Consider the following 12,790-nt stretch of genomic DNA (forward strand, 5'->3'; position numbering starts at 1 on the left):
CAGAGAGAATTAGATTTGGGTGGGGTTTTACTTCAAAGTGAGATCTATATTGCAGTGTAAAAATAAAGCAGTCAGTATTTTCCCTGCACAGAAACAAAATTGCTCACCCAAATCTAATTCTCTCTGCACATGTTACATCTGCCCCCCCTGCAGTGCACATGGTTTTGACCATCTAAGAAGGATTTTGTCAGAAAGAATGAACCAAAATAAGGCCCCTAGTGATTTGTGCATGCAAGTATTTGATCCTTACAGAACTAGCTTATTTGATGTGAAGGCGATCTGTACACCAATAAATTAACAGTTCAATTAAAAAAAATGACGTCTATATGTAAAAACACATATAGGACAACTTGTCCTGGGTGATCTACAATACCACATTGAATTAGGCTCATATTCCACACACACACACACACACACTAAAGTAAACCGAATATATATAGGTCATATATGAAGAGACACAGTGGGAAACCTCAATAGGTTTATAGCTTTTCTTTAATTAATATCTAATGGGGGTTTAAAGAAGTATACTTTTTCCAAGTTCTCATATTTTGCAATTTTTTGACACAATTCTTTATATTTTTTATACATCTATATAATAACCATTATATTATAATTCCTGTGCACCCCTGAAAACATCATCATACCTTTTCTTGGATTTGTGAACTGACCGTATTGGTTGTTATAAGGCTGCAACCCCATGTGACAATATTTTTTATTATCCTCTGGTGGAACTACAGTATAACTGAACTAGTGCAGGATTCACTTAGTTTTTGTTGTCAAAGGCTTACTAATATGAATAATTCTACTTCCAGAAACAAAGTGTATCCATGCTTATGCTGACCTCTTTACATTTGAATAGGAATTTAAGTTCAAATATACTATTTAGCACTTTGATCAGTAAATCATATAAACACTTAAAGTGTAAGTTGCTAATTACTGAGGGATTGGTTTGCTGAAAATGCATTATTTGATGAAGACTGCAAGTGCATTATAATCTATCATGTATCAGCTGAAAGGGATGATCTTCCGTTCCCCCTACTAGATGCACCGATCAATTGCCAGTGATTATCTGCAATCTGCTGGGGGATCAGGGGAATTTAAGCATCTTAAAAAAGTCCTATTCTGGAATCCCTACTGTGTCCAATATTTTTACATGTTTAATATTCACAATCCTCCGACAAGACTGTCAGGGGATTGCCCACCACTGGTGTATGGGCACCATTAGACTGGGATCAATTGATCTGCAGATTTATCTCTGGACAGATCAGGCAGCATTGTCCTCCATACACACTACCCGATCTGTCGTGAATGACGTCGCAACTGGGCAAGCGCATTTGCATGCACCTGCCCAGTTCAGCCGTCAATCACTGCAGCTCTGGTGTGGGTGTACGGGTGTTGGATTGTCCGTACATACAGCACGATGCACCTATATATGTTAAGAGATAATTGGCCATCAGCCAGTGTTGCACATCCGATAACACATGTATAAACAACGCTTTCACAGACATATCGCTGGTACAAAATGGCCAATCAGTTGATTGGCCAATATATCTGCCAGTGTGTATCCAGCTTATGTCAAGGTATAAAAAAAATGGATACAATTTAAACAGCAGATCTGTAATACACAACCTACTAGTATGCTTTTGGACTGTGGGATTTAACCAGAGCACAAAGGCAACCAATGCAATGGAACACATACCAATACAACTACAGTATTGTGCTTTTGTCAGAATCAAAAGCCATAGCCACAGTGCTAAAAGGTAGCAGTGTGTGAGGCAGCAATGCTAACCACCTTGCCACTCATGGAAACAAATCTCCTATGTGCTGGTGATTCAATTAAGCAATGAATCCTCCCAAACTTCAATGTAAATTATCAAGCTAAATGACAAGTGTAAATACCAAAGAAGAAGAAAAGAAAATTGAGATGTTATTATCCTCCTTTATTTATATGGCACCAGGGGGTCCACAGTGACTTACATTTGAATACAATAGAGGACAAGTACCGGGTACATATAACTACCTGCATCAGCCAAAGACACTGAAATAAGTATCAGGATGCAAGAAAACCGCAGGATTTGGTGCCATCAAAGACTGTTTAGGTAAGAGAAGGAAAGACACACGAGGAAGAGGTTCCTGCTTGTGAGAGCTTACATTCTTAAGATAATTGTGTTTCACCAAATAGATTAGAAAAATATACATTTAGACAACATTTTTTTACATTAAAATGGAATTCCACTTTTAATAGGACTGTTGGTTTATCAGCAGCAAAAAAGAGGCTCCACTCTAAGGGGGTAATTCAATTCTTGGCAAGGTGCGGTGACCATGTCGCTAGGATACTGATCATACCCCAAATAGTTCATCCCTTAATGTATCATTTAACTAGAAGAAGTCAGACGTTTTACATCATGGGTCCTCAAACTGCGGCCCTCCAGATGTGGTGAAACTACAAATCCCAGCATGCCTTGCCACAGGTTTCCTATAAGGGAGTGTTAAAACTGTGGCAACGCATGCTGGGAATTGTGGTTTCACAACATCTGGAGGGCCGCAGTTTGAGGACCCATGTTTTACATAATCCGTCACTTTATATTTTCAGGGTTACAGTACGTACCCTGCCAGTCAACAGTGATCTGAACAAGCACAAATGAATTGTTAATGCATTCGCACACAAAAAACACAAATCTTTATAATACAGACCTTTTATGATTACTTAATTTCTGAATGGAAAGTTTTTTTTTTTTTTTTTTTAAATATGTGAACATTTACATTATCCCATTATAATGATGGCCATTGGTCATTGATTCGTCATAACCCTTGACAGTTTCTTCCCAATGGTTAATAGTCTTACAATTAATGACCAATGGTCCAATAACAAACTCTCATCCTTTTTAAAAACTGTGCACGTACAGCTGCAATTCCTGTTCCTTTGTGCAAGGATAAACAAGAAATCATGTACCCAATGGTTAAAACCATAGGTGGCTACCCCTACCCAAGTTAGCATATAGGTACGATGGTGAAAGTTACAATATGAAAGAGATGAAGCAAACAAAAAACAAATGAAAAACGAAAAAAGCGAGTCTCAAGCATATTTCACCACACGGAACAAGAAGAGATGAGTGAGGGAGTTAACAAGGCATGAAAGAAATTATGTTGTAACCAAGAGCACAGTACTGAAATCCCTGGCCCTATTTTGACTGCTCAGCTATGTCTCAAGTTTATGTGTTATTAAACTAGCTTCTCAGCAGCATTTTTCTAAGTTTTGAAATACACCAGTGTCCATTTAGCTTCCTGTATGTGCACATTATTGGTTCACCTTGTGCTGTGAAAATAACCTCCATGCTTCATTTCAGCAGCTCTTCACCACACAACGCACACATGCTCCTCAAAAAAGTATTGCTTCATTCATCACTCCCACTATCACTTAACACTTTTATATTGCTAAGGATGACGAGGGAAAAAACAAACAAAAAGTTCTGAGGAACTTCAGATGAAAAAGTAGCATGTCTGAACTTTTTCCTCAGAGCAGGAAATATGCCTAAAGAAAAAATATATTTTATTGATAGTAATAAAAAAAAAGAACACATTAAAATACATTATATCCCTCTGGCAAAACAGACACCTTAATTCATTGCGACGTCCGTTTCACAATACAGAGTAACTATTTGTTCCTCAGCAGACTAGACAGTCGTTTAGTGGTTTACCAGATCTCCTAATAGCGCTATATAACCAACTTCGGTACTTGTTTCCTAGCACGACGCCCAGATTTTCTACGTACGCTGACGTAGTGAAATCGCATCGCATGCCACTATATAGGCTGGTTTCACACACTCCGGCTGCTGCCGGACGGTGAAATCCCGTACGGTCAGGGAGCCGTGCCGCACACATTAGTTGTGAATGGACACTATTGTGTCCATTCACACGGGACGGCCATGGCCCGGCCGCACGGCTGCAGCCGGTTCCCACCACTGGAAGGGACGGCTGCCGGGCTGTGGCCATCCCTTCCATGATAAACTAGTATGTGCGGCACGGCTCCCTGGCCGTGCGGGATTTCACCGTCCGGCAGGAGCCGGAGTGTGTGAAACCAGCCATAGTGACATGCGATGCGATTTCTGTCAGTACCGTTCGCGCTCACTGTCTCCCGCTCACTGGTAATCCCGCCCCCTGTCACATCCTCACAGAAATCACTCTGATGTGATTTTGTGAGAGGAGAGGACGTGCATTTTTGAGCTAGTGACTTATTCCTGGCGATTTGCTTATTTCGGCTGAAATGGCATCTGCGCTGAATCAGTTTTCATTGCCGGTGACTGAGGTTGAGGCAATAGAATTCTTTCAGCGTCATCATCTAGGCCGCATGTTACCCCAGCAGTGGGTATTTGGGGGAATCTGCCGGGAAACAGGGCAGTGTTTCCTGATGAAGGTGGCCACCCTTGATGCCAGCACATTAATGTAGGCCATCATCGACAATGTGGAGCCTGTGACGACAATATACACGGACTGTTGGAGGGCGTACAGCACAGAGCAGCTGCAATTGGCCGGATACGAGCATGCCCAGGTCAACCACAGGTACAATTGTATCGACCCATCAACGGGGGTCCATACGCAGAACATTGAAAGGATGTGGGGCGCGTGTAAATGGCGCAATAAAACGTCACCGGGGCACCGCCAGGCACATGTTACAGTCTTACCTCGAGGAATTCATGTGGCGTAAAACTTTGGGTGGGGATGACCCTTTTACCCGAATCCTCCACGTCTCGACACTGTTACTGAAGGACTATTAAATTATTTGATTATGATGACATCTTATTAATTATTCTGTCATGTTTTTAATGATTTGTTTGTATTACATGTTATTTTATTGATTCTTAACTTATTTAACTAAATTATTCTGCTTATTTAAGACATGTCGTCCTTACTGTGGCCCTTATTCTGATCGGTGCGGATATTCCCGCATTCTTACGGTGCGGTCCGCACGCCACGGTGTTTTGCCGCGTGCGGCCATCGTCCGTAGAAACGCCCACGTGTCCTCCGCATTCGGACGGACTCACTCTTTAAGAACAGGGCGTGTTTACGGACGACATACAAACCATGCGTGTGCGGGAGAAACACTCAGATTCGGCACGGTATTACAGAGTATTACAGAGTATGCTCGGGAATACCGCATCCGAACGGGAGCCAAGCGGTGCTACCGCACGTAAGCGGAGTATTTACGCCAAACAACCCACTATGAAGTATCTTCTGCTATACATCACATGACCCACTTATTCAATTACCTATCCTCATAAAAAACTGCTTATTTGGAATTGGAATCAATTAGATTCCAATATATCCTTACAAGCATGCCTAACACATGCATTGCACACATTAACCCTTACAGCAATTGAAGTGCAATGGTTTCAATTAAAGCACTGACAAGCGTCCTATTAGTGAGTAATGAGTAAAGGAGTAGATTCTATTGGGTTCAGGTGTTAATGGTTGTAGTCATTAGGCGTACGTTCGCCTACCGCATGAACGAGTGGTGTACGCAAAGCAATAGTACACTTGTGGACACCGCACATTTCTGCCCTTTTTGATCGCGTGCATTCGGAGTGGTTTCCGAATGTACGCCCCCCAACATAAGTGTACTCCCCCGTGTCCGCCCATGTTTCCGCCCCGTTTTGCCCACTTTGAAACTACGCCCATGTGCCATTCCGCATGACGCCCATAATACGCCCATATTTCCCGACTGATTGCGGCCAACAGTTTTGGACGGGATTTTGCCGAACTGGTACGGAGTCTAGGCGTGGCACATGCGCGTTGCGTTCTCCACGCATGCGCAGACGGCGAAAAGACGCGATCCGTAAGAATGCGGTAAAGTCCGCGTCAATCAGAATAAGGGCCTGTGTCAGTTGCATGATTTTGCAGGGGTGAATGTGTTCATAAAACACCACCACTATCCATGCCACCCCGAAGCGTGCCCCATGAGGGGCAGCGGAACTCGTCCTCCGTCCTTTTCATACCCCCACTATCCACGCCGGTCTGGAGTTGATTTTATATAGTGTGGCGAGCGAAGGCCGAAGGGTGGAAAGCGCAGCGAGCCCCGCGAAATACATGTAAAGTAATCCGCGTCTGTTTGCCACGATTCGGGCTCGGTGGTTCGCTGCACTCGTTACATTATATAAAATCAACTCCATGCCGACGTGGATAGTGGGGGTATGAAAGGTCGGAGGACGCGTCGGGGTGGCGTGGATAGTGGGGGTGATGTTGACACTGCGGGTGACACTAAACGATGGCAAAGGTGCTTACAATTGTAAGCACCCATCACATCTCATACTATGCACACATGACATCACATTGTAAGCATCCATCACGGTACTTGTACAATGAAATATCGTATTGCATCTGGTGCACTCATATCGGATCTGATATTTCATTGTATAACCACTCCTCTGCACTTTCTATGGACATCGCATTGTACTATAACGTGGCGTGCGATGCAACTATGGAGAATAGCCCAGTACGCAAAATGCATACTGGGCGCCCTTCTAGGAAACAAGTACCCCAACTTCATAGCCAGTTGCCACTAACTGCCACTTCATCAGCGCTATACGCTTGTTACATTTACCACAAATTTTCCCTGAATAAGGTACACATTTACAAGTTTCATGCCTAACAAATCCATTGTTAACTTGTCTACCAGCAAATAACCAATTCCCCAACTTTCGTCTATAGGGGGGCATGCTAGCTTTTTCCACAGTCGAAAAAGAATGTCACTTTTCGAAGTTTTTAGGTTGAATTTAAATGTAACCTATTCAATTAAAGTGGCAATTTCTCAACAGTTGAAAAATCCAGCATGATAGAAAAACTTGTCGATCAGCAAATTACTTCACTATCTACGTGTTTTTGGTGAAATTGTGGCCATTCTTCAAAAAAAATTAAAGTCATGTTTCACTGATGTAGTATCGACTTCAAAAGAACGCCACTGACTGCTCAACATATTTCTTTGTTACTTTGCTGTTAAAATTTGAAAATATTTACCAGTACCTGATTAATACAAAAACAATAAATGTATAAGCACATGCAGAGAGATTTAAGATAAATATCCAAACTGGAATGTAAATTGCAGCATAAAGTTATCCAGCATGTGTGAACTACATGCAAAAGCAGCCACTATTTAGCCTACATGCAAAATTTATGTTTAAAATATATTTGCACCCTTTGCATTGTAACATGGTTTGTCCAGGTGCACAGTTATTTGTTATTTATGTTATCCCCAAGTCAGAATAAGGTCCATCAAGTAAAAGGCATTTGTCGAGCAATTACACCTCCCTCCCCCAATCCATGGCCATAAGTCAATAGTATCATCAATATTATGGCTTTGATGTCTCTTATCCATAGATATTAGTTAGTGCTAGGGTTTTTTAAAGCAAATATAAAAAATAAAATCACATCTTAAAAAGGTGAAAAAAAAATTGTGAAAAAGAAACTACAAATACTATATTAACAAAAGTATGTACATATAATTAGTACGTTTGGCCAATTCCACCACGCCCATTACTCACAGTTGCATAAAATAAAGTATATACAGTAGCCGTGCAATATCCAGTCAGACATCAGCAGTAAATGGTACTTATGTAATATCTGGGCTCCCGTTTTTCTTCGCTTCGGGCACGGTGGCTCACTGCGCTCGGCACACTATATAAAATCAACTCCATGCATTGTTGGATAGTAGGGGTATGAAAAAATGGGGTGCATTTAACATGGGAGCCCAGGTAATACATAAGTACCCAGTAAATTGCGTCATACTATACTAAAGATCTGTGACTTAGGATGCTTCCTTTTCAACAAAGGCAAATCCTGACCCAACTATAGCTGCTCAGGTTCAAATGTAAACGCTATTTTTGTGAAATGTACTCTATAAGAAGAGCACATTTTTCTATTGTTTCAAACAGATACTGGTTCGCAGACAAAATTCAGGGACAGATAATGTGACAGCAGGGTAAGATTACTTAATAAGAAGTAGTGAGAAGGTGGCAGCTGTGGTCTGCAGCAGAGGCTGTGGCCTGCGGCAGGTATGGAGGAGACTGTGGCCGGCAGCGGCAGGTGCAAATGAGGCTGTGGGCAGTGCAGAGGCAGTGGCTGGCGGCAGCACGTGCAGAGGAGGCTGTGACCTGGCGGGTGCGGAGGAGGCTGTGGCCTGGAAGCGGTGGGTGCGGAGGCGGCTGTGGTCAGCGGCAGCTGGTGTGACACCCCCCCTCTGCCTCCAGTCTGCCTAATGCCACAGTCATTTCAACTCTGCTGTGGACCGGCAGCCAATCAGGAGGGGCCTCTACTGATTGGCTACCAGTTCCAGAGCTACAGTTGGTGACCGAATAGTGGCAGATTTGCAATGATGGCGGCGGGATGCTGCAGTCAGTGTTCAAAGTGCCGGTATGCCATACCAGTGTGTCCCAGCCCACTTTGAACCCCAAAAACGTTAGGCCAACCTGGATTCAAATATAATGTACGTGCTAATTTTGTAGTTTTGATGTTTTATCTACTGGGATACAGTAGATCACTTTTTATAAAAAGAACTGTTATTCCTCATTATGGGAGCGTTCAGACTTCTTCCCATCTATTTAAGAGTGCCCCTTTATTCTAGAAAGTAACAATTTGATATGTAAAAGGATGCACATTTATATTGAGAATTAGATATTATATGAGAACAACAGGTTATAGCCTAAAACTAAATGCATACATATGATTTGACAATAATACAGTACTTACATTAACTGCAAATTAAAGTTTACTATTTGTGTATTATGTCTACCTAAGGAATTTTATACTGTTGACCCAACATCCAACTTATTCATGCAATAAATTGAAGGAAGGCGTGAGCCAAGAAATAGATGTGAGCCTTTGGTTTAGCAGATAATTTTAAAGCCCTTTTGAGAGCAGACGTTCCCTGAACATGCTGTGGGAAGCCAAGCAGGAAAAGGACTTGTGGCTTATATGATAGAACACTATTTGACATGCATTAGGGATGAGTGGAGGAATAAACAAGTGAAAGCTAGTAATTTACAAACTTTCTTGAATCACGCTGCACTAGAGTATCAACATTTAGGGTAAATGTTTATGGAAACAGTTTAAAAAAAAATGTAAATACATTAATTGTGCCTCCCAATCATCCTTATGGTCAGTTATGTGGTACTGTACAGTTGTGCTTCTAACTGTCCACATGTTTTATGATTGGCAGCCACTAGCACTGGCTTTGCCTATTACTTTGACCATAAATAATTTGATGTGTGGTCCACAAACCCAAGGCACCCCAGGGTACCTAGGCACACAGTTAGGACCTCTGTTCAATGCTCAATCTCAGTTTTACACAATGGCAACTCATACCTATTTGGGGGAGGGGGGCTCCCTCTGTCTGCAGCCGCCGTGGGGGTACCGCGATGCAGGCAACCCCCGCCTCTCCTCCCGGTCCCTGCAGAGTTACCGGCACCTGTGCTACAACTGAGCTCTGTACTGCGCATGCGGCCAGATTCTATGGGCTGCTCCAGCAACAGTGCATAGAAGGGAATCATGGTCCTGACGCCTGTATAATATAGATGACAGGCACCGGGATCAGTACTGCACATGCACAATCTTGGATTTTGCTCTGCAGCCCACGGAAAGGCGTTCTTAGAGGGAGGGAACAATGGGACTGCCTTGGTGACTGGCAGGTTGGACTTCCAATAGGAAGTCACTGCCAGTCACAGTGAAGCCAGTGCAGTATCATGGGTTTAAAACCACCACTGGTTTTAGAACTTAACCACCAGTCTGTGAGTATGGAAATAGTAAGATGCACATGTGTACTGATGAAAGCTAAACTGTACTTCAATAAACAAGCAAGTTACAAAAAAAAAATGCTGAAAAAAAATCATTAGGGCAAATATTCATTAAAGAATGAAGCAAATCTCTACAGCAAAAATGTGAAAAATAATATGCAAAAAAAGGCTACTTCGTTGTATAAAAAAAGATTTGTATTTTGTTTCAATGAGACTGCTGATACAGTATTTCACATTCTGGGCAGAAATTTGTCCTATACCAATTAGCTCTAAGAAGAAAGAATGGAATGCCTAGATGTGACATGTCAACATTGTGTCATGCTCTGATGCCAAGTGAGCAAGGCATTAACTACCAGCTCACCAATGTCTATACTCAAGGGCGAAGTGTCCGATTTGCCAGAAAAAAAAAAAAGTTCCAATTAGTTGGTTTTTTTTGTGTCTAAAAACATTTATTTTCTGAAAGCGCATATTAAAAAGGGAGTAATCCTCAGAAGAATTAATATGCATTTGCAATAAGGGGGTGCATTCAATGCTATATGGCGAGCTGTATGATGGCAAGCAGTGCCGATAGCTTGTGGGTCCGTATTCAACTCGCCGTTTCCAATTTGCTGGATGCAGTAGGCTCACTGCATTTGCGGCGAACCTCAGTGTTCTGAAGAATCCTCGGAAGGCGAGGATTTCTCCGGAACGTTGAATAAGGAGAGCGACCGGCGAGGGGGTTGGACGGCAAGGAGCCATCCATAAGAGCCATCCTCGCCATACAAATCCCCCTCGCTGCCACTCGACAAGGGCGTTGTATACCGCCCAAGGACTCTGTTATCCATTCAATGAACTCTGTATATGAAGAATGATAAGAAGTACTTATGTTACAGTGCAAACAGTAATGTTGGGAATTTGTGATTTCAAAATAGTTTTCTCAAAACAAACTACCTTTAAGTTCGGCAAACTGTAACCACTTAATATTAATTTACTAGTAATTAACCTACACTTACATATAAATAAGAACATGGTATGTATCTGTTAATAGGCAAACTTGTGTGCACCTTAGCAGCATGTCAAATCCTACCAAGCAAAACTTCTTTTATCTGGAACATGAATTAACAGAATTGTTGATTTTCTCTACAGGAGATACATCCCTCAAAATCCAGGATGCAGCGCTGTCTCCGATTAAAGTGTAACAGTTCAAACACCTAAGGCTATGCAGAGATTTTAATGAGATGTCATGCTTGATAACAATCCTTCATATTTCTTATTGCTAGGCTTTGCATGAAAGATGGGTTTAGGTTTAAAATGTAAGTTCACTTAAATTCCAACGCTGGCTTCTGCATACTGTAGAACAAGTGAAATCTTTTGAGGCTTTATTAAAAAGGTCACTGGCATTTGTAAAGGAGATAAACTACAGGTACATGCATTTTTTATAAAATATACCATTTTAGATGGCAATTCTTCCATTAATATTTTGCATTCACATAACTTTTGAAAAGAAGAAATTGTTGTATGATGTATCTTACAAGCGTGCTGGTGGGAGAATATAATAGCGAGCCATGCAAGGTACACTTAGGCGGTGTCCATACCGACCTATGTTGAACTAGACACCGAACAACCATGAACAACTCATGTCAACCTTTTCAATGTCCACCTTGTGACCCAGTCAACCAATAGTGGTTGACCTTTTGACTGTAGACCTATACATTGTAGATCTAATATACCGTAACCAAGGTCGACAGAGTTGGAAAGTCAACATGAGTTTTTTCCCTTATTTTGAGCTGACTTGTGCCATCCACTACTGCGTGGAGGGACAATATAATAGTGCCTGCAGCATGGCTTACATCGAAATCCGGAACAAAAAAACCCTGAACAACTCATGTCGACCTTTTGACTGTTGATCTCCCCACTGTAGACCTAATGCTTGTGTCGACCTATTTCATGTGTCAAACTTTAGTGGTCGACCTTCATAATGTCGACCCTATGACCCAAATTCATTGGAAGTAAATCAAAAGAAGGGAATTTTACAATATAGTAAAAGGGATGATCCAGATGTGAATATAAATACATCTCAGCGGTGCATTTCCCCAATATTGTTAGTGAGCATATATGTCATGTAGGTTAAAACACGTTCATTAACGGAAACAGAAACAGTGGTGTAGGAGGCTTAGAGTGTGTACACACGGTTCGATGTTCTGTGCGATCCGATGTACGATTCGATGTTTTGTCCGATTTTTACTTTTCCCTTTTTTTTTTTTTTCTCTACTCCTTAAGATATGCCTTAAGATATGCTTAAGATTTTGACTTTTTACCATACAATTTGCTATGCGATTTCCTATTTGATTTACTATGCGATTTCCTATGTGCCTTAAGATTTGCTTAAGATTTTGACTAAGCGATTTTGACTTAACAACAGGATAACTGACAGGGCCCTGGAAATCGTATAGCACATCGCATCTTAAGCATATCGCAAGGCACATACGATGCATGCGATATGCTTGCGATTTGTGCTAGATAGAGTGTGCTGCCCTCTCTATCTCCCCTCCGATCTGTCCTTAAACGGGAGCGCGCATCGGGCTAGGAAGCCCTTACAATGCATACAATCAGTATGCGATATGTATGCGATATGGCTTCCGATGTTGACGATATCGTCAACATCGGAAGCCATATCAAACCGTGTGTACACACTATTAGAATTGGGTGAGGCTCAGCCAAACTCAGCTTCGAAGAGGAGGCTGTGGAAGCCATTTTCATACCACAGGTCATACACCAATGCAGGACTGAGCGCAGCAACAAGACAAAAGGTAGTTGTACTGTATCGGCAAGGTCCCTCTCCTGCAAAGATTTCAAAGCAGACTTTGGTTTTGAGATGTGCTGTTCAAGCTCTTTTGAAGGAGCACAAAAACATTCAATATTGATGACTGTAGACGCAGTGATTGGTCAAGAAAACTTAGTGCATCAGATGAATGACACATTAGGCCTTATTTGAGTTCACTCTTTCAGACAAAATCCTTCTTAGATGG

The 12,790-nt window shown here is 41.9% G+C and overlaps 1 protein-coding gene across 2 annotated transcripts in view; it reads right to left on the minus strand.

The window, feature by feature from the left end:
- The window catches only part of CPPED1 (calcineurin like phosphoesterase domain containing 1), a 75,470-nt gene that overhangs the window by 39,474 nt on the left and 23,206 nt on the right, over positions 1–12,790 (minus strand). The window lies entirely within an intron of this gene.

This window comes from Crinia signifera, chromosome 7 (genome assembly GCF_055691185.1).
Source record: "Crinia signifera chromosome 7, ASM5569118v1, whole genome shotgun sequence".
Lineage (NCBI taxonomy): Eukaryota > Metazoa > Chordata > Amphibia > Anura > Myobatrachidae > Crinia > Crinia signifera.